Source organism: Sphaerodactylus townsendi, linkage group LG07, assembly GCF_021028975.2.
Source record: "Sphaerodactylus townsendi isolate TG3544 linkage group LG07, MPM_Stown_v2.3, whole genome shotgun sequence".
Taxonomy (NCBI): Eukaryota; Metazoa; Chordata; class Lepidosauria; order Squamata; family Sphaerodactylidae; genus Sphaerodactylus; species Sphaerodactylus townsendi.
The window spans coordinates 11,584,534-11,607,522 of NC_059431.1; the positions used below are offsets into that span (position 1 = coordinate 11,584,534).

A 22,989-nucleotide genomic window follows, 5' to 3' on the forward strand; every position below is an offset into this window, starting at 1 on the left:
TGTGAGGTTTCCTGCACCTGATTTATGATGTTGGCTACTGCAAGTGGCGCAAGGTCACAATCTTTCCCTCACCATAAAGACGACCATTTTTACTGATGTCCCCATGGCGATCATGGTAACCTGCAGCCCACTTCTGAAAAGAGTCCTATCCATGGAGAGTCAACCCCCTATCCAGAAGATCCCCTTCCAATCTTGCACTGCTCTTCAAGTTAACAATTTTTTAAAAGTTCGATCTAAATTGCAGTCATGGCTCAAATTCAGTTGTTTTGTTTCTTCCACAAAGTAGACATGACCAAGTACTCTCTTAAGGCAAACTTCCATGTGTCTGAGGATTATTATTAAGTAGGGGTTCTCCACCTTCTGAATTTTTTAGGCCCTGGCGGTGGAAAGTGTGGTCGAATTCAGCCAACGTGGCAACTGAGTAGGGTTTTCTAGGCAAGAGACAAAGGTGGTTTGCCATTATCTTTGGTGGTCTCCAATCCAAGCACTAAGCAGGGCCGAAGCAGCTTATCTGAAGAAGAAGAAGAAGAAGAAGAAGAAGAAGAAGAAGAAGAAGAAGAAGAAGAAGAAGAAGAAGAAGAAGAAGAAGAGGAGGAGGAGGAGGAGGAGGAGGAGGAGGAGGAGGAGGAGGAGGAGGAGGAGGAAGAGGAAGAGGAGGAGGAGGAGGAGGAGGAGGAAGAAGAGGAAGAAGAGGAAGAGGAGGAAGAGGAGGAGGAGGTTTGGATTTTTATCCCACCTTTCTCTTTTGTAAGAAGACTCAAGGTGGCTTACAAGCTCCTTTCCCTTCCTCTCCCCACAACAGACACCTTGTGAGGTAGGTGGAGCAGGAATGTAGGAGTGCGGAAACACATCTGGTTCACCAGATAAGCCTCTGCCACTCAGGTGGAGGAGTGGGGAATCAAACCTAGTTCTCCAGATTAGAATGCAAGCTGTGAGATTGAGCCAGCCTGTGCCATCTTGGCAATATACAGTTCTCAAGATGCTCTAAATGATCCTAATGTTCATTATATTTCATGATTCTCCATTTCTATTTTTTATCCTCTCTACTGAGGCACTGTTTTTTTCCTGTTTCTTCCTGGTAATCGTCACAGGCCAAACAAGTGCTCTACCAATGAGCCACTGTGGTCTTTCACAGCACCTGCTGCCTGGTCCTTTTAACTCGAGACTGAATTTGGCAGATGCTATCTAAAACTGACCTGCTTGAAAAGGAAGCGCAAACCCTCACACAAGAAACCCATTTGATTAGTGATGGAGAATACACGAACAAGGGATATGCCCAGTGGTGGGATCCAAAATTTTTAGTAACAGGTTCCCATAATGGTGGGATTCAAACTGGCGTAGCGCCAATGGGGCGGGGCACGACGGGGGCATGGCCGGGGATTCCGGGGGCGGGGCATTCCTAGGAGGGGCTGTGGCAAGGACACAGCTGCTGCGCCAGTCCTTGGGCGGGAAACGAATGCACGCAGGCGCAGGCTGCCACGCACGCCGGGGCACCTCCTGCTAGACTGCATCAAGTTCTGCACACTACTGCTGAGAGGAGGGGCATAACTAAGGCAACAATCACGTGGCAAAATCACCAATTAGTAACCCCCTCTCGGCACACACAAATGATTAGTAACCTACTCTCGGGAATCTGAGAGAACCTGCTGGATCCCACCTCTGGATAGGCCCCTTCAGCACACGCAGAATAATGCACTTTCAATCCACTTCCACAATTGTTTGCAAGTGGATTTTACTATTTTGCACAGTATGGCCATCTTGTACCATTTGTATTACGGTATGTTGTATTGGGAAATGGAATGCTGCTATGTCTAGGGTTTCAGTCATGAGTTTTAATTTATAAGTATTATTGTATTCTGGGTTCGGTTGTACACCGACCAGAGCCCTCCGAGGGTGGGCGGTTCCTAAATCTAATAATAATAATAAATAAATAAATAAATAAACTCCAGCTGCGAAGTGCATTGAAAGTGGATTGAAAGTGCATTGTTCTGCACGTGCGGAAGGGGCCGTAGTTATCCCAGGTTAATGAATCCGGACAGGAAGTATGGTCTTGCGTGCATGAAGTACCAGGAACACTAACTGAACCGGCTGCTGTGAGTTCCAGCCAACTCCCACTCCACTGCTTAGAACCCAAGCGAACATTACAAGAAGCATGGCCATGCCGTTGGAACGCCTCCCCGTCCCTCTCTCAGTCACGCAATATGCTACATATCATCATAATGTGTCTTCCACATCTCATCTATAAAAAGCCAATGATCTAAGGGAGGGACGGGGGAAACATACGACCCGGTGACATTGAGGAAATCTCAATGTCGTCAGGAAGAGATGGGAAGAGATGCCGAGTAGCTCATATATTTCGATTTCAGAGCACAAGATTACAATGCAGAATGGCCCAAACAAGCAATAAAACCTCCACTTTGCATGGCATCGCACACAGCAGTGCTGTTTTCAAAGACATCTGGGGGGGGGGAGGGAATGTCCCTATCAGTGCAATGAACTGTTTAGTTGGTTAACACTAGGTTGTTATATTGCGGGGTGGCCAACCTATGGTGCTCCAGATGTTCATGGACTACAATTCCTGTCAGCCCCAATTGGCCATGCTGGCAGGGGCTGATGGAAATTGTAGTCCATGAACATCTGGAACACCATAGGTTGGCCACCCCAGTAACGCTGTCATCTTCGTTATAGAAGAGGAAGTCGCCGTCTATGTCCCCTTGGATCATTGTGAGGTTAGGTTTATGGATGTTTTGTTAAATGATGGTATTATTATGTTGGTACGTGTCGTTTATTGATATTCTTTGCTATGTGTACTGTTATGAACATTGCTACCTTGTTTACATTGTTACATCATATGCTAATGCACAGGTGTCAAACTTGTGGCCCTCCTGATGTTATGGACTACAGTTCCCATCATGCCCTGACAATGCTGGCAGGGGATGATGGGAACTATGAATCCATGACATACGAGGAAGTTTATTACTATATATTCTTAATATTAGCTAAGTTTATTGATGTTTTTTTCATTTCGTGAAAGTATGCTTATGATATTTTTATAATGTGTAATGTTATGATTATTGCTATTGCCGATTATATTCTTTGGTCTTTTTATGTCTTGCTATTCATAATGTTATGCTTATCAATGCTGTTGATTGACTATGCCTCAGTGATGTTTACATTATAACTGTTGTTGTTGTTGTTGTTGTTGTTGTTGTTGTTTAAATTTGATAAACTGCCCACCCCCGAAGGGCTCTGGGTGGTGTACAACAAAATCACAACTAAAACAATGTGCACTATAAATAAGTGATAAATAGTTAAAATACTACTGTTATTGTTACTCTTGTTGTGCACCGCCCTGAGCCTTTTGGGGGAGGGCGGTACATACATTAAATATACAATACAATGCAATATGAGCCGGCATGGTGTAGTGGTTAAGAGTGGTGCACTCTAATCTGGAGAACTTTATTAAATTTATTAAATATTTATTAATTTTTTAATTAGATTGATTTAATTATACTCAGCTTTTCCATGTTACGGCTCTTTCTATGCCGAGACAGTTTTATTGTGTTATTGTTCGATCTGTAAATTACCCCAAGACACTTCTGGAAGGGGGAATTCAGAAATTCGAGAAATATAATAAAATAAAAATAAACTGGGTTTGATTTCCTACTCCTCCACATAAGCAGCAGATTCTAATCTGGAGAACCAGGTTTGATTTCCTACTCCTCCACATGAGCAGTGGACTCTTATCCAGCGAACTGGATTTATTTCCCTGCTCCTACACATGCAGCCTGCTGGGTGTCCTTGAGCTAGTCACAGTTCTCTCAGAACTCTCTTAGCCCCACCTACCTTACGAGGGGGGGAAGAGAAAGGGAAGGTGTTTGTAAGCTGCTTTGAGGCTCCTTTTAGGAGAGAAAGATGGGGTACAAATCCAAACTCTTCTTCTTCTTCTCTTGGGCAGGGGCAGTGAAGGGTAGGTTGACAGGAGGCAGGCGGGGGGGGGGGGCTAGGCAAATGGTAACCTAGCCCCTCTGCCTCCTGTCAACCTACCCTTCACTGCCCCTGCCCAAGAGGAAATGAAGAAAAAGAGTGATCAGCTCACACAGCTCCCCTCCAGACCACCAGTGATGATATGCCTGTCTTTTCGATTTCCTGTAGACTTAACTACAGAAGTGTTTTGGGTTCCCTTACGGCCCAGGTCATCTTTGTTCCATCATTTGTTTGGATCACTATGCAGCTAGCTATTGGTTCTGAACTTATTCTTCTGCCCTGAAACCAGTCAGGGGTGAAGTTCAGAGGGCAAAACTGGAAAAGAAGTATGGGGCAGAATGGAGAAATATCAGGCCCGAAGCCCAACATGACAACAGTTCTAGGAGTCCTGCTGTCGCCCTTCGAAGAAGCACAGTTCCAGGGTGTTGTGGGTTTTCCAGGTTGTGTAGCCATGTTCCAGGAGCATTCTCTCCTGACATTTCACCTGCATCTGTGGCTGGCATCCTATGAGGGTCTCTGAAGCCATACAACCCGGAAAACCCACAACACCCCAGTGATTCTGGCCGTGAAAGCCTTCGACAATGAAAGCACAGTTCCCTCAATATGTTATAAATCCCACGTTCAACATCCTCAAGACCCACAACGAGAAGTTTCAGTTTGTACAAGATTCATGGCAACATTTGTGGCTAACACCCCCATGGTAGGTGGTTTGTGGTTTTAGTCGAAGCTGCAGACACTCACCCGTGCACGAGTGAAGTCGGCAGGGGATTAGGTGCCAACATTGGTACCAGGCCACAACCTGGAAGGCGCTCTGAGTGACTAAGTTCATCAACTGTTGTCGCTCAAAACATCCGGGACTCTCCTCAAATGGCGTCACCAAATGCATAAGGGGAGATGGCTATCCAGGGCTGTTGTGGAGAGCAGGATCTTCTACAGAGACAATGTTTTCCTCTGATCTGGGATGTACAAACAAGACGCAGTTTCTGTGGGGGCTGTCTTCAAACGTCTGCGGTTCATAGTTTCCCACTGTAGTAACTTAACAACAATATGCTCACGTAGCACGCTCAATGTGTTTCACACCCTGTCACGTTGCTATTCTCTTAAATAGTTCAGAACTGGTTCGAAGCTGTATTGATGGTTTTATTACAGGCATAATGTCTTAGATGAATTTACTGTGGGCTACAGGAGGGTTTTGGATATTGTGTTCTTAACCTGTTTAAGCCGGCCAAGAGCCTTTAGGGGCCAGATGCAAATAAATAATATTAATAATTAGTCATGTGAGACAGGCTGGTATTATTATCTTCCCATTACAGTTGGGAGGTTAGGTTATAGATGAGCAAGATGCCTGGGGCCACCTGAGGAAACCCAACCAAAGGAAGGCAAATTCTGAACCCAAAACTCTCCCACCCATCCAGTTTCTTTGCTCCCGTGCTATTCTTGGTCTCAGTTTTAAAAGGCGCAGTTCTCACTTACCAAACTGTATTAGAGCAGGAGTGGCATAGTAGTTAAAAGAAGAAGAAGAGTTTGGATTTATATCCCCCCTTTCTCTCCTGTAGGATACTCAAAGGGGCTTACAATCTCCTTGCCCTTCCCCCCTCACAACAAACACCCTGTGAGGTGGGTGGGGCTGAGAGAGCTCCGAGAAGCTGTGACTAGCCCAAGGTCACCCAGCTGGCGTGTGTGGGAGTGCACAGGCTAATCTGAATTCCCCAGATAAGCCTCCACAGCTCAGGCGGCAGAGCTGGGAATCAAACCCGGTTCCTCCAGATTAGATACACGAGCTCTTAACCTCCCACGCCACTGCTGCTCCTCAGGTGCACTCTGATCTGGAGAACCGGGTTTGATTCCCCACTCTGCCACTTGAGCTGCGGAGGCTTATTTGGGAAGCCTGTGCACTCCAACACATGCCAGCTGGGTGACCTTGGGCTAGTCACAGTTCTTCAGAGCTCTCTCAGCCCCACCCAACTCACAGGGTGTTTGTTGTGGGGGTGAGAAGGGAAAGGAGATTGTTAACCCCTTTGAATCTCCTTACAGGAGAAAAGGGGAGGGGTATAAATCCAAACTTTGCCATGTTGGCACTTTGCAATAAATAAGCGGGTTTGGGGTTGCAATTTGGGCACTCGGTCTCGAAAAGGTTTGCCATCGCTGTACTATATTATCAATAATAACCGATTTGGTTAATTAGCTGCTCCACTGTCCTTATGTGACATGAACCCTAAAATACAAATAATCCAGTGTTGACACCAAAAATTCGCCTAAAGCAAAATTTGAGGCAAATTTGGGGTTCCTCCCTAGGCAAAAGTTACATGGAGCGCCAAAGCAGGCAGAAAGCATTCCAACAAGACTAGCATAACTTCTCCTCCTATCCCTTGTTTGTCGGGCAATTCGGCCAAAAGAGAACTTCAGAGCAAAGCCGGGGATTGATTCCCAGGCAAAACATCTGGGAAACTTTGGAAGAAGCGTTGATAACATTCGCAACATTTCTCCATGGAGTTTTACACCCATGGAAATAGCCCCACGCACACCACTCCGAGACCTTGGAGGACTAGATAGGATACAACAGCGGTAGATAAGTATTGAAAAGATCATAAAGGGCAAAACAAGACCCTTAGTAACTGCCATTCGCAAAAAGTTCGCTTCTCAGAAACCACAAGAGCAGGACTGATTAAAAAATGTGCAAAAGTCCCCACCCTTGGCATGCTAGAAAGAAATTTATCACCTAATTATTAATGGATTGTTGAAATAATTGGCATTGCATTCAATCAAACTTCCATGACACTGATTAGATTGTGGGCTGCTTTTGATTGAAACAAAAAAGCGAATAAATATAATATCCCTGGGATGGTCATACAAGCAGATCAGTATCAAGTGTTGTTGAAAAGATGTTGAGCAAAAAATTGCCTACTTCAGGCCTCACACAAAATTCCCGAATACTGGCAGAAGAGTCAGTACTCCTAGAACAGTGGTGGCGAACCTATGGCACGGGTGCCAGAGGTGGCACTCAGAGCCCTCTCTGTGGGCACGCACAAACAGAGTCAAGCACACACACACATCTAGGCTGGCCTGGGCCACTGGGCTCGATTATTAGCATTAAACCTAAGACCTAGTTTTGGGGAAGCAGTGTAAGCGCTGTTAAACCCCACTGATGTTCATGTGAAGAACTAAAGCACAATCCTTTACCTGGGAGTAAGCTCAGTTGCTGGCAATGGGGCTTGCTTCTGACTAAACCCTCCTAGGGTCGTGATTCACATGTTGGAAGAGTTGCACGGGTTGCTTCAAAGCAAAGCCACCGACTACCACCAAGCTTGCTCCCGAGTAACGCACGCCTCGGAGCCAACCGTTTTTTCTAAACTAAAACCTCAGTATTCAGGTTAAATTGCCGTGTTGGCACTTTGCGATAAATACGTGAGTATTGGGTTTCAATTTGGGCACTCGGTCTCGAAAAGGTTCACCATCACTGTCCTAGAATATAGCTATAGTTTTTGTGCCACACCATCCAGTGAAAGATATAAGCCAGGCTACACCATCCTTAAACAACGAAACTGACAAGCAATTATTACACTAAGGTTTTAACACTGTGCAGCTCTGCTTGAAATCCTACACAAGTCTATTCAGTGGGCATATTCCCAGGAAACTGCATTGTAGAGACTCTTACCTGTTTTTAATCGATGGAATTGCAGAAAGAAAACAACTTAAAAGTTATACAAACTGTTTGCGAGGTCTTTAGACCCTAGCTTCACACCCACAGTTTCTTTGCAGTAAGAAGATGGACTAGTTTCTTGTTTTGCACACCTAATAAAGAGTTCTCCCCAGAGACGCTCAGAACGGATGGCTTCCAGCACCATTAAAACCACGGCAGTGAGTTATAGCAGCATTAAATTTCCAGGTGAGACTTTTGCTCGGAGTCATTAGTTTGTAAAACTGCAGCAAACAAACAAAAGCCTTCATAAGGTTCTCCGATCCACCCACGTGGAAAAGAGGATTCGAACAAAACTGGGGAACAAAGATCTTTTCAAACACAGTTGACATATATAAAAACCCCACCTGCCAAAATTCCACAGAACGATGCTGACGGAAGACACTTCAATGCCACGTTTCCCCAGTCAAAAGAATCTTGAATTCAACTTGGGGGGGAAAAATTACAAAAACAAGATGCTGACTTTCAGCCAAGACGCCTGTATTTGAGAAGGATTCAAGGAGCAGATTTAAAAAGAGAGAAAGAGAAAAAACGGCTTCCGCTTTGAGCAGCAATTAACAAAACATGTTAGACTGTGATAGACTGCAAAAGGGAACAGCACACCGAAACACGCTACAGCGACTCCAGCCAGATCGACGTATATTTTTTAATTAACCGAATTAGCCTCTGTGCTGAGGAGTCAGGATGCTCCCCCCATGATTAAATAAACTTGGAAGCTGTGCGATGAAAGGACAAAAATAAGAGCCAGGGAAAGAGCAAAACCCGAGAAGAAGAGAGGACCCAACCTACCTTCCTTCACGCTTCCTTTCTTCCTCCTTCTGGGAGAATCCAGAGTCATGAATCGTGCTGCTCCGTCTCAAGAAGACATCTGCCAAAAAGCCATTCTCTCCCAGCTCCGGCTGCGGAATGGAGAAGGTTGTCTCTCATTTGAAAGAGGAAAGTTAAGCCCTTCTAGGAGCGGTTTGAAGGATTCCCCTCCCACCACTCCCTGCGAACCAGAAGAATTTGGCAAGGAGCCCTCGTCTGTCCACCTGTACCAAAGAGCTCAGTGGTATGTGGGGGAAGTCAGTGTTTGTTTTGATGCTTCGTTCTCCCACTCACTAACTGTGATTCTTTTTGAAATACTTTCTTTTCTTCTTTTTTTAAAAAAAGAGCACAGACAGAAAAGCAGGCTCACACAGACTTCTGTCAGCAAAACCCAGGAGCTGTTCTCTTTCCGTGCAAGGGAACAGGCTCTGGATCAGTTAACAGAGATTCGTTGTGCAGCTGCAAAGAGATCCTTATTGTGCAACGCTGCTTTGTAAATTTTAAACGTGTTAGCAGGCTGTGAGGATCCTTGTTTTTAAAAAAAGGTACCATGCAAGACCCCTGTCGTTTGGGGCGTAGCTCTCATTTCATGAGCAAGCAGGAATTGGAAGGAACCCAAGATGGCAGGCAACGTGTCCAAATGGAATTATTCTGCAAGACCGGGATAACACGCCGACTCAGTAGGCATGATTTCAAAATTCCCATCCCTGTCGTTCCAACTTGAAAATACTCGTTTTGATCATGTCTCTTTCTCGTGTGAATTTAACCAGAGAGTTTTCTTTTTCTGCACCATTTTCTAGCCTGAACCCTACCACACAAATGAGCGAAGTCTGAGATATTCCTTCAGCCTACGGTTCCTCTGGAGTTTCCTGGCCCAGCATTCATCATTAAATGGGCGCAACTGTTAGAGTAATTTCTGCATCAACTGTACATCAATGGTGTAAAGGAGGAACCAAAGAAATGACCAGATCAGGAATGCCTGCAATTAAAATGGCCGCTTGCAACAGCAAACACGCGGAAAGAAAAGGAAACTGAAAAATGGAAAATCCCCCATACTCAGGTTCAGAGGTGGGATCCAGCAGGTTCCCACAGGTTCCCGAGGGTAGGTTACTAATTATTTGTGTGTGCCGAGAGGGGGTTACTCATTGGTGATTTTGCCACGTGATTTTTGCCTTAGTTACGCCCCTCCTCTCAGCAGAACTGGAAGCAGTCTAGCAGGAGGTGCACCGGCGTGCGTGGCAGCCTACGCCTGCGTGCATTCGTTTCCCACCTAAGGACCGGCGCAGCGGCTGCGTCCTTGCCACAGCCCCGCCCAGGAATGCCCCGCCCCAGAATGCCTGGCCACACCCCCGTCATGCCCCGCCCAGCCCCATTGGCGCTACGCCACAGTTTGAATCCCACCACCATGGGAACCTGTTACTAAAAATTTTGGATCCCACCACTGCTCAGGCTGTGTTCACTGATCAAATTACCTTTCTTATAAGAAACCTCAGCAATATGTGGGACCTCCCCCTAGTTAAGTAAATCTTTTTTAAAAAGAATTAGAGTTCATCTACAAGTTACACTGAATGAAGGAAAAGACACGCCTTCTGTGTATGGTGGAAGAGTGTGAAAAAAGACAGGCTGCCTTGAAAACAAATCCTTCAAACCACAACAAATCGGAAATGAAAGCCAGGATCTATAACTACATAGAACAGGCATGACTGGGAATGTATGACTGCCCCAGGGTTAACCAGCAAGCTTCCACAGTAGAGAAGGGATTTGAGCTTGGGTCTCCCCAGATGCTAATCTGATACGTTAATCACTACATCACCTTGGCCATCAATGTGAATATATACCCAATTCAATCACTGTTCTAAACCTAGTTCAACAATTGGCAATCCAGTCCTTTGCCCCATGCACAGGACAAAGAAGGGTCTAAGTGGTATAGTGGTTAAGAACAGGTGCACTCTAATCTGGAGAACTGGGTTTGATTCCCTGCTCTGCCACTTGAGGTGTGGAGGCTTACCTGGTGAACTAAATTAGCTTGTGCACTCCAATACATGCCAGCTGGGTGACATTGGGCTCACAGTTCTTCAGGGCTCTCTCAGCCCCACCCACCTCACAGGGTGTTTGTTGTGGGGTGGGGGGAAGGCAAGGAGATTGTAAGCCCCTTTGAGTCTCCCTACAGGAGAGAAGGGGGGGATATAAATCCAAACTCCTCCTCCTCCTCCTCCTCCTCCTCCTCCTCCTCCTCCTCCTCCTCCTCCTCCTCTTCTTCTTCTTCTTCTTAGTCAGATTCTGCACAGGCAATACTAATGGATTACATGAACCCATGTGGCCTTTACCGCTGTTTGCACGGCAGGTGAAGGGTCAGTTGGGATTGCTGGGGTCCCAGTGGCAGGAGGTAGCACGGTTCGCACAGGGAACATAGTGGTGCCCTGCGAACCATGCAGCTGAGAACCCCCCCCCCACCCAAGAATCCACCCCACCCACTTAGTGGCACAACATGGCAGCCGCCTATTAACAGAATCCATTCTAATGGCAACCACCAAGGGAATCCACCAAAATGGTGGATGGAAGGAGATGGGAATAGAATGCTTCCTGCTTGCCGTAGCTGGAAGCAGGAAGCGCCTGAAACCCAGGTTAAAGAAAAAACGTTGCTAATTTAGTGACTCTCATTTAGCCCCGGTTCAGGCTAATATAACCGGCTAGAAGCATTTGGGGCAGTGAGTCCTGTGGGAATTCTCCCACTTCATGCTTTTAAAACAAGCACGAACCCATTATATCTGGCCTGCGCAGAATAACCCTTATTGCAACCACAGGAAAGCCACAGCTATCTTAGCAGTTTTCATTATTTCAATTATTAAAGCCGTAGTTGGACTAGAGACCATTCGTGGCCACGCCCCCTCATTATCCAGCACTGAAATCTGAATGTTCGGAATGAGAACCGTGATGCATAAAAGAGCAACACTATACATTATTTGCTTTAAAAACCAGTTTACTCTTGGGTGCTGTGTGGTTTCCGGGCTGTATGGTCATGTTCTAGCAGCATTCTCTCCTGACGTTTCGCCTGCATCTGTGGCTGGCATCTTCAGAGGATCTGATGTTGGGAAAGCAAGTGGAGTATATATATCTGTAGCCACAGATGCAGGCGAAACGTCAGGAGAGAATGCTGCTAGAACACGGCCATACAGCCCGGAAACCACACAGCACCCAAGTGATTCCGGCCGTGAAAGCCTTCGACATTACAGTTTACTCTTATTAGCTCCATTTAAAAAAAAAAATACTTCCCTCTCCTCCTTGATGCCTCTTGCTGCCCCTTGGTGCTCAAAGTGGACGGCAAAGGCGGGGCTGGTCTAGAAGTACAATTCTGGTCTGGAAAGCTGGTCTGGAAGTACAATTCTGCTTTGAAATCTGGCACATCGGCTAACTCGGTCCTGGTCTACCCATGCAGCAGAGTGAAGTGGTAGAGTCCTTGAGGTGTGGACTGTACCACTCCAGATGACAGAATGCCATTTTATTTCCTCCGACAACTCCCCCAAGCAGGAAAGTGCCGTAGCAAGAAACAAGTTTCGAAGCCAGCCCGCATCCTGCTATTTTCATTGCTTTACTCGCAAGGAGTTCTTGTGATGGGGGAGCATCCTTTAACGGCATCTACAGTAGGCAAAGTTGTAAGATATTCTATCATGGTAGGACTCTACTGCCTATGTCCGCCACAGGGTATAGGTAGGCATGCCAGCCCCCAGTCGGAATGGGGGATTGTCTAAGGTGACCAGATGGCAGGCACCAGAAGGCCGTGCTCCTGCGGCCGCGCACGCGGGAGGCTGCCGCACTGCCTTGCACCCCAGAAGGCCGTGCGGCAGCCTCCCAAAAATCGGGACAATTTAAATAACCCGTGGGACGCGGGACAAATTGTTTGAAGGCGGGACTGTCACACCAAAAGCAGGACGTCTGGTCAGCCTGGGATTGTCTCTGCTCCCATGTCCCATAGCCTGCCACTGCTCCAAGTGGCAGCAGAGCAAAAAGAAGATGGTAATGTTAGCTGCTTCCAGAAAAAAAAAACAGACGGAAATAGGGTAGCTCTAGGAATCGCCAGAAACTCTATAGTTTTGCCACATGGTTTCCAGTGATTCCTAGAACAACCCTACGTCAAATCAGGGTTTCCCCTGGAAGTTATAAACAGACACAGCCAATATCATGTGTCCCCCTATGTCCCCTAATCCTCCTCCTGTTTTCCAGGTTCAACCCAGCAACCCTAAGTGTAGGTCAGGCCTAATTTGTCAACCAGGAAGTTCCCTGGTCTAATCTTGCCTTCAATATGAACTCACCAGGTAGCCTAAAGCAGACTTCTGTTTCTCAGTCTTTTCCTCTGCCATATGGGGATGATACTATTAACCTTTTAATGGGGTTGTTGTATGTAGGGCTTGAGCTAAAGCCTGTGAAAGGCTCTGACTACTCAAAAAAAGAGCCATGCATTATTATCGATAATATTAATAAACCCCATTTGTGATCAATGAACAAAATTCCTGAAACATGAGCCCATTAAAACCCTGTATATATAACCACCCTAAAATTTGATATAACCGTATGAATGTGAGCGGGTGTATCCAGATTTGAGTCCAGTGGCACCCAGACAGCAACAAGATCTTCACGGTACAACTTGTGAGAGTCCATGCTCCCTTCATCAGAGTTTTTACTCTCAAAAGATCATACCCCCACCCAGAGGTGGGATCCAACCAGTTCTCACCACTTCTCTAGAAGTGGTTACTAATTTTTTTCTGAGTGCCGAGAAGGGGTTACTAAAGCAGCCTCCCTGCCCGAAAGGGACTGGAGGTGCGTGTGTGTGGCGGCGGCACTGTTTGAATCCCACCACCATCGGAACCTGTTATTAAAATTTTTGGATCCCACCACTGCCCCCACCCCGAGACTTGAATCTAACTGTTCTACTACAAACCAGAGAAGTTAAGAACATAAGAACATAAGAACTGGCCTGCTGGATCAGACCAGAGTCCATCTAGTCCAGCACTCTGCTACTTGCAGTGGCCCACCAGGTGCCTTTGGGAGCTCACATGCAGGAGGTGAAAGCAATGGCCTTCTGCTGCTGCTGCTCTTGAGCACCTGGTCTGCTAAGGCATTTGCAATCTCAGATCAAGGCAGATCAAGACTGGTAGCCATAGATCGACTTCTCCTCCATAAATCTGTCCAAGCCCTTTTTAAAGCCATCCAGGTTAGTGGCCACCACCACCTCCTGTGGCAGCATATTCCAAACACCAATCACAAGTTGTGTGAAGAAGTGTTTCCTTTTATTAGTCCTAATTCTTCCCCCCAGCATTTTCAATGAATGCCCCCTGGTTCTATGTTAACTATGTTAACTATGGTTCTATGTTAACTAATTGTTCTATGTTAACTAACTGGTTCTATGTTAACTAACTGGTTCTATGTTAACTAAGTTAACTATGTTCACGTATTTCCAGGCTCACCGGGTAAAAAAACCAATGTTGAAAAAAAAAATGAACAAGGTTTGAGTTTCAGACAGAGAAACTGAATGTTTAGAACAACCTCGGTACTCTGGGAATCCTTGCTTTCTAAACGACCTCCCCTGCCCTCCTTTGTGAACCCCACGCCCAACCTGCTATCAGCAACCTCTCCGACGACCAAATCTGTAAGGAGTGTCTGGGTATATTTATCAGCCCAGCCGGTGCAAACCGTTTGCCTGGCCCCAGATAAGGTGCAAACAACGCTTGGGCAGTGTCCAGCAAATGCCAGCCGGCCCAGCCTTGGAACGGTAAAAGAAAAGAAAAAAAATTGCCACCCACAAGTGTTCCTGTTACGCCACCCCACAAGGGACACACCCGTGTGTAACTGCGTCCCCACCCTCCTTTGCCTTTAGCTTCCCAGATTTCTGACAAGGTCCAGAGCCCAAAAAGTATCAGGATACGTTTATTCACATCTGCTCCGTTCATGTATAAAGCGGGAGACGGAGGTCTGATATCCAGACATCAAGAGGGGATTCGGGGACGCTTAGAGGGAAGCCAAACCCTTCTCTGGCCTTCCCTGACCGCTTCCCTTTGGGGCCCTGCCCATCCCTGCTTGCCTCACTCCATGCAGGGAGAAATTTGCCCGCAGCCACTGGGTGTGGTGAGAGACGGGGTGGGGTGCTGCTCTTCTCACCCCTCTTTATATACATACACAAGGCGGCTATTTGGAGAAACAAACAAGATTACCACACGATCCAGATGGCCTGGGTTCAGACTGCCACTGTTAGGTAGTGGTTAGAGAGCCTGACAAGGATCTGGAAGAACCAGGTTTGAATCCCCACACGGCCGTGGAAACTCACTGGATTACCGTGGGCCAGTTACGCTGTCCACTTGATCTACTCCACAGGATTGTTGTGAGGATAAAATAGAGGGCGGAAGAAGAGTCGAAGCTGCTCTGGATCCCCACTGGGAATAAAAGGCAAGCTATACTCAGGGGTGGCCAACCTATGGTGCTCCAGATGTTCATGCACTGCAATTCCCATCAATTGGCCATGCTGGCAGGGGCTGATGGGAATTGTAGTCCATGAACATCACGAGCACCATAGGTTGGCCACCCATACTATATTATTCTTATTCTTATTCTTATATTGATACAAAAACAGTTACACACAGCAAACAAGATCAATATGCTGGATTTTGTATTACATCACACGTCGGACACTTCCCTAGCATCTAGGACTGTGTGATGTATCGACGAATAATGCGTGCAGAGCCGAGTAGGGTGGCCTTTTGCAGCTGACATATGGTGATTTTGTCAGCGCCGATTGTTTTTAAGTGCCGTCCAAGGTCTTTAGGCACTGCACCCAATGTGCCGATCACCACTGGGAACCCCTTTACTGGTTTGTGCCAGAGTCCTTGTAGTTCAATCCTTAAATCCTCGTATCGTGTAAGTTTTTCCAGTTGCTTCTCATCAATTCTGCTGTCACCAGGAATTGCAACATCAACTATTTATTTATTATTATTATTATTATTATTATTATTATTATTATTATTATTATTATTATTATTATTATTATAATAATATTTATAGGCCGCCTCACCCCCAAAGGGCTCGCGGCGGCTCACAATACAGCTGTTCCAATAACAGCACATAAAATACATAACTAAAACTAACCACAAATAAAACTAAAACAAATTTCCACAGCAGCAATTTTTTAAAATTTAAATAACAAAGTTAAGAGCAAGCAAGATTAAAGACATGAAGTAAGTTTCCCCTTTCAGTCGTATCCGACCCTGGGGTACCACTGCAAGCAGTGATTTCATGAGCAAGCCGTTTTTGTAGGGTAGTTCGTTATTGCTTTCCCCGGCTATTCTTTGCCCCCTAGCTATTCTTTACCCCCTAGGTATTCTTTGCCCCATAGCTATGTGCTAGGTACTCATTTACCAACCAAGGAATGGCTGGCTGGCTGAGTTGACCATGAGCCAGCTGCCAGGATATCTGACCCACAGGAGGGTCGAACTCCTGACCATGTGAGTAGCAGTGCAAGCACTTAACCACTATGCCACACAGCTCCTAATACATGAAGTACAATCAATCAATCACGTTCTGGCATCTCCCGTGAAGGGCTAGGTAGCAGGCGATGGAAAAGACCCTGGACAGCTGCTGCCTGCCAGAGTAGACAATACCTTTAAAACATAAGAACACAAGAAAGAGCCTGCTGGATCAGACCAGAGTCCATCTAGTCCAGCTCTCTGCTACTCGCAGTGGCCCACCAGGTGCCTTTGGGAGCTCACACCTTGGTAGACCAACCTGCCCATCAGAGCGGGCACTACCTTGACAGACAAACAGCATCTGGCGGAGGGTGAATTCATTCCAGCCTGTGTGTTTTTAGTTCTTGCATATTCTCAAGTGTATGTCTTTTCACCTGTGCTTTAATTGTCGTTTGTTCCCTTAACTGTTCATTGAACTGCCCTAAATATGGGTCCTCGCAACCCATATTTATGCCACCCTGAGTCCGTATGCCACCTGGGATGGAAACATTTTAAGTAAACAAACACAGCGCTTTCCTAAGCAGAAATACCCCTCGTCACAGTTCTCTCAGAACTCTCCCAGCCCCACCTGCTTCACAAGGTGCCTGTTGTGGGGAGAAGGGAAAGGAACTTGTAAGCCACCTTGAGTCTCCTAAAGGAGAGAAAGGGGGGATATAAATCCAAACTCCTCCTCCTCCTCCTCCTCCTCCTCCTCCTCCTCCTCCTTCTTCTTCTTCTTCTTCTTCTTCTATCATACAAAGAAAGGTGCAGGAGGGACACTTACTTTTGGGCTAGAAATATGAATATCCAGATTACAATTCAGAACCGGCTGGTGAAGGAAAAGGCGTATGAAAAAATATTCGGAGCTCTAGACGGGTTACCCAGCCTGAAGGGCACTAAATATTGTGGAAAGATTCCCATCCATTTCCCTGTGCCGAAGTGAACAGTTTGTAAATCTCTCGGTCATAAAAACAACTTCCTTCCTCTTCCTGTCTGTCCATCTTTCCTTCCTTCCCTTGTTTTAGCTACAGGCGTATATTTAATTCTGCTTCTCCCGCACTAAAATATCCAGCTGACCTGATTTTTATCCCTGCATCCTCTACCATGTTATGACTTAAAAGGGCTCCTAGGCTGAGAACACACTGATAGGAGTTTCAGTAGGAAATGAAACTGTTTACGACCTGCCTGCAGATCGGGAGGGGAGGGGGCAGGCAGAAAACCTGCCACAATCAGAGAAGGAAACGGGGGGCTCTTCTAAACAGCCACGTTGCACCTCGGTTGTTAAACTGTTTGACCCTTTTCGAGCTACCCAGTAAAAAGCTGCACTGACTCGGGGGGGGGGGGGAAGGAAAAGGTGTTTTTTGTGGGGTTTTCCATTGGAGTTTGAAGGGTGCCTCCCTGGCCAATATGCTGCCAGAACAGGTAGAAGGCTGAGCTCATCTGCCTCTCATACATGAGAAGAGAATTGAATCTTCACCCCCATCTCATTGGGTTACATCCAGACATGTGCAAGCAGAAAGGAAAACGTCCTTGCCCAGATGGCACCACAACAGCAGTCGCAACAGAGCCCTTTTAATGTAATTTTCATTTAATTTGGTTATTTAATTAACTAGAAGTAAAGACCATTTTAAAATGATAAAATGGGCTCTAGATGGTAGAGCGGAGGGCTGTTCTCCCCTTGTTTCCCAAGTCCTGTGCAATGTGGGAAACAGGCAAGAAGTCTGAGGCCGAGAAAGCTGAGAGGCAGGGGTGGAGGGAAATGCTCTTTCCTCTTTGTGAAAAGGCTTTCTCTAATCCTAAACTGGAGAACCGGGTTTGATTCCCCACTCGTCCACCTGAGTGGTGGAGGCTTATCTGGTGCACCAGATGTATTTCTGCACTCCTACATTCCTTCTGGGCAGTGGTGGGATCCAAAATTTTTAGTAACAGGTTCCCATGGTGGTGGGATTCAAACTGTGGCGTAGCGCCAATGGGGCTGGGCAGGGCACGACGGGGGCAGGGGCGGGCATTCCGGGGGCGGGGCATTCCTGGGCGGGGCTGTGGCAAGGACGCAGTCGCTGCGCCGGTCCTTGGGCAGAAACTAATGCACACAGGCGCAGGCTGCCACGCACGCCAGTGCACCTCCTGCTAGACTGCTTCAAGTTCTGCACGCTACTGCTCAGAGGAGGGGCGTAACTAAAGCAAAAATCACGTGGCAAAATCGCCAATTAGTAACCCCCTTTCGACACACACACAAATAATTAGTAACCTACTCTCGGGAACCTGTGAGAACCTGCTGGATTCCACCTCTGGCTAGCTGACCCCAACAGCAATGGTACAGTTAGGGCAGCAAATCACACACTCCCAGTAGTGACTCTCTCTGATGATGCATTATAACAATCCAGGAAACCAGAAATGACAGACTCAGTAAGGATGGGTAAGACTGGGCGGTTGAAACGTAGCAATCGAGATCTCTATCTGAGCAATTGTGGAGCGTTAACAACACGAGTTTAACACACAACACAAGGGAGAGAGCCGGTAGCTGAACAGTAGAGTGTTTGCTGTGTACGAAGAAGATTGTGGGTTAAATTTTGGCCATCTTTTAGGCAAAGGATTTCAGGCAGTGGGATTGGTAAAGGCTTCCAGTTGCCCGCCTCTGCCAGCTGGCTCGACCAAGTTGGCAGTTCCATAAATTTATTTGGATTTCCATGCCCAGTTTGTTTGTTGGTTTTCAAAATTAAAACAGGGAAGAGGGCAGGAATGAAAAAAAAGATCCACAACAATGCTATTTGTCCACTGCAGAATTATGATCAGTTTAAATGGCTTGGTGGGAGGAGGGGAGAAGCTAAGCTAGACATCTCTTCCTAAAACAGACGCAACAACTTTGTATTAAGTCTCTTATGTGTGTGCATGTGTGCATATTGGTACAACGTTCATGTACCAAATGTTCAGGCTGATGAGCACAGTATCTTTACAACGTCCCTGCAAAACAGGTTAGACCAGAGATGAGAAAAGGGGGAAAATGGGGGGAAAGTTTTCCTGTTGTTTTTTTCCTGTTTGTTTGCCAAGGAGTTTTTTTCAATTTTTCAAATGGAAAAAAACTAGGGCTCATTCCGCACATGCAGAATAATGCACTTTCAAACTGCTTTCAAGTGCTCTTTGAAGCTGAGCGGAATGGCAAAATCCACTTGCAAACAGTTGTGGAAGTGGTTTGAAAACGCATTATTTTGCGTGTACGGAAGGGGCCTAGGACATTTCAGGGATCTCTGAAAAAAATCAACACTCCTATGAAATATTTGCCCTTTTAGAATGAGTGGCTTACTGTCTTTTTCTCACTCAAAATGTATAACATGCTTGACTGCTATATAGCACTGAAATCTGGTTCCCAGGCCCAGTGGCTTGCTTCCTTCCTTCCTTCCTTCCTTCCTTCCTTCCTTCCTTCCTTCCTTCCTTCCTTCCTTCCTTCCTTCCTTCCTTCCTTCCTTCCTTCCTTCCTTCCTTCCTTCCTTCCTTCCTTCCTTCCTTCCCCTCTAGAACAACCTTTTCGTGATTGCTTGTCAATGCTTGATCCATTATTGTGTTTTTTTAATTGTTCCAAACAGACTGTTGCTTTGGAGAAGTTTCTTGCAAAATGGCCATTAAAATATTCAGCCACTTCTGATACCCCAAAATTAAGATTGCTTCTGGGCAGCTTTTTAAAAGTATGAGCAGTTGATGTGGCAAATTTTTTCTTTACTGTGTTCTTTGATTCTTACTTGTGTGTGTGTGTGTGTGCGCGCGCGCATGCATGACTTGTGAGTACCCAGCTTGTTGGGCATAAAGTGAAGGTAACTGGGAAAAACAGTTGGCAAACTAGAAGAAGAGTTTGGACTTCTACCCCACTTTTCTCTCCTGTAAGGAGACTCAAGGTATCTTACAAACTCCTTTCCTTTCCTCTCCCCACAACAGACACCTTGAGAGGCAGGTGGGGCTGAGAGAGTGACTAGCCCAAGATCATCCAGCAGGAATGTAGTTCTGGTTCACCAGATAAGCCTCCGCCACTCACCACCCCATAAACATAGTTGACTTGGAAAATGTCATGATGTGACGTCACCCCATGGATATTAGTGGGGTCATAACAGCCTGTACAGGTCATAACCTACTAAGGTCTTAGCAGCCTATATGGTTTATAGGCTGCTAAACCGGAATAAACCGGATGAAGCAGAAGAAAGCCGCACGCATGAGTTTTCCTATAACATATTTTAAATGTTACGCTCTACAGGAAGGCGTAATATCACTGTGTTGTGGCTCAGATTCTATTATGTGCCGTATCGATTATTTAATGTTAATATCATACCTTTAATACACGCTTTAAAAAACCGACTCCTTTGTTTCTGCCATGGATCTTTATTCTACGCAGTGGCGTAGGAGGTTAAGAACTCGTGTATCTAATCTGAAGGTACCGGGTTTGATTCCCCGCTCTGCCGCCTGAGCTGTGGAGGCTTATCTGGGGAATTCAGATTAGCCCGTGTACACTTCCACACACGCCAGCTGAGTGACCTTGGGCTAGTCACAGCTTCTCTGAGCTCTCTCAGCCCCACCTACCTCACAGCGTGTTTGTTGTGAGGGGGGAAGGGCAAGGAGATTGTAAGCCCCTTGGAGTCTCCTACAAGGAGAGAAAGGGGGGATATAAATCCAAACTACTCCTCCTCCTCCTCCTCCTCCTCCTCCTCTTCTTCTTCTTCTTCTTCTTCTTCTTCTTCTTCTTCTTCTTCTTCTTCTTCTTCTTCTTCTTCTTTTAATGCATGGAGCTGTCACAGTGGCATTATTGGCGTGGCCAGAGATGATGCGGTTTGATACCGGAGCATGACATTTGGAGGGGAAGGTAATTAAGCTCCTCGATGAAGTGGCTGCTGATGGCCTCAAGGAAGTTTTGCAACCCTTTGCGTGAAGATGGCATTGAAGAACCTTCCATGGGTTCTAGGAACTGGCTTTGCAACCAGTTGGTCGATGATGATGCTGACTTTGAAGCAAAAAAGCTAGTAAGAGGCGGCAGATATTCCTTTAAGCTGGGCAGGAAGAAACTTAGGAAAGCTGATGGATAAAAAAAACCCCCAAACCTGAAATTTACCGATAATTTTAATGGGTGCACATGCAGTGGTGGGATCCAAAAATTTTAGTAACAGGTTCCCATGGTGGTGGGATTCAAACTGTGGCATAGCGCCAATGGGGCATGGTGGGGCACGATGGGGGCGTGGCCAGGCATTCCGGGGGCGGGGCATTCCTGGGTGGGGCTGTGGCAAGGACACAGCCACTGCACCGGTCCTTGGCAGGAAACGAATGCACGTAGGCGGAAGGCTGCCACGCACGCCGGTGCACCTCCTGTTGGACTGCTTCAAGTTCTGTGCGCTACTGCTGAGAGGAGGGGTGTAACTAAGGCAAAAATCACGTGGCAAAATCACCAATTAGTAACCCCCTCTCGGCACACACAAATAATTAGTAACCTACTCTCGGGAATTTGTGAGAACCTGCTGGATCCCACGTGCCTATTTATATCTCCATTTTCTTCCATTCTGGAGTTCAAATCTATGCAACCAGGGTTCTGAGAAAGACTTCCCTCTAGGTACGTCCACCTGTTTATCTCCAGCAAAGGTGCTCTAACCAAGACCACGTTGGGTCAAAGATTTTAAGGCAATCCTAGATCCCTCTTCCTTTGGCCTGAAGTGATTTGCCAAAACAAAACAAAACCCTCTCAGTTACTCAGAGAGCACATATTGTTTGGCACATTGTTTAACAGCCGCCATAAAGTAGCTTCAAAACTTCAGCCGCCCGTCTCGGCTGGACAAGGATCAGAAGGTCTTCCAATTTGCCCTGCGGTCGCAGCCCTATTGGAATACATGAATTATTATTAACAGAACAGGCCAAGATCACTAATTTTGTCTGTCCTGTCCCCTGGAGGGCTCACGGAAACACAATGCTGCTTCCTTTGGGCAGTGAACACCCAACTGGAGAGGTTCTCTTCTATGTTATCATCATCCCCATCAGAAGGATGACGACCAAGTTCACCTCTTGAAGATTTTGTTCGAAACACAATGGCAAAGGCATTACGGCCCATCCAGTTATTGTCTGGTAGCGTTTCAAGCTCTCATCTCTGGTCATATTTCACTTCTCGCTTTGCTAGGGTGGGTGGGAGGTATCCAAGTGCAAAGCATTAGTTGATTAAAGGAAAGCAAAATTTGTTTTTAAAAGAAGAGTTGAGAACAGGAGCAGTTACGCTCCATCATATCTGGCCTCCCTGTTTTTATTTCTTCTGCCTTTTCTTTTTCCGATTTCCATTGCCCTAATTTCTCTTAGCTGGAATTATTTAATGGCACTACTGAAGTTTCTTAATTGTACAGGGTTTCAAGTTGACTTCTCCTGAGCTCATTTTGAGGGAGGGAGGGAGGGAGGGAGGGAGGGAGGGAGGGAGGGAGGGATGGATGATAGATAGATAGATAGATAGATAGATAGATAGATAGATAGATAGATAGATAGATAGATAGATAGATAGATAGATAGATAGATAGATAGATAGATAGATAGATAGATAGATAGATAGATAGATTGATTGATTGATTGATTGATTGATTGATTGATTGATTGATTGATTGATTGATTGATTGATGATAGATGAAAGATAGATGAAAGATAGATAGATAGATAGATAGATAGATAGATAGATAGATAGATAGATAGATAGATAGATAGATAGATAGATAGATAGATAGATAGATAGATAGATAGATAGATAGATAGATAGATAGATAGATAGATAGATAGATAGATAGATAGATAGATAGATAGATAGATAGAGATAGATAGATAGATTGGATTGATTGATTGATTAGATTGATTGATTGGATTGATTGATTTGATGATAGATGAAAGATGGTGATGTAGATAGATAGATAGATAGATAGATAGATAGATAGATAGATAGATAGATAGATAGATAGATAGATAGATAGATAGATAGATAGATAGATAGATAGATAGATAGATAGATAGATA

General features: G+C 45.9%; 1 protein-coding gene across 2 annotated transcripts in view; it reads right to left on the bottom strand.

Moving 5' to 3' along the window:
• The window catches only part of ZBTB7C (zinc finger and BTB domain containing 7C), a 319,668-nt gene that overhangs the window by 113,205 nt on the left and 183,474 nt on the right, over positions 1–22,989 (bottom strand). Inside the window, exon 3 of one of the 2 annotated variants that reach the window (XM_048502737.1) lies at positions 8,474–8,583. The exons of the other annotated variant lie outside the window; for it this stretch is intronic. The gene's annotated coding sequence lies outside the window, so the exon portion shown is untranslated. The remainder of the gene's footprint in view (positions 1–8,473; positions 8,584–22,989) is intronic. 2 annotated transcript variants of the gene reach the window in all.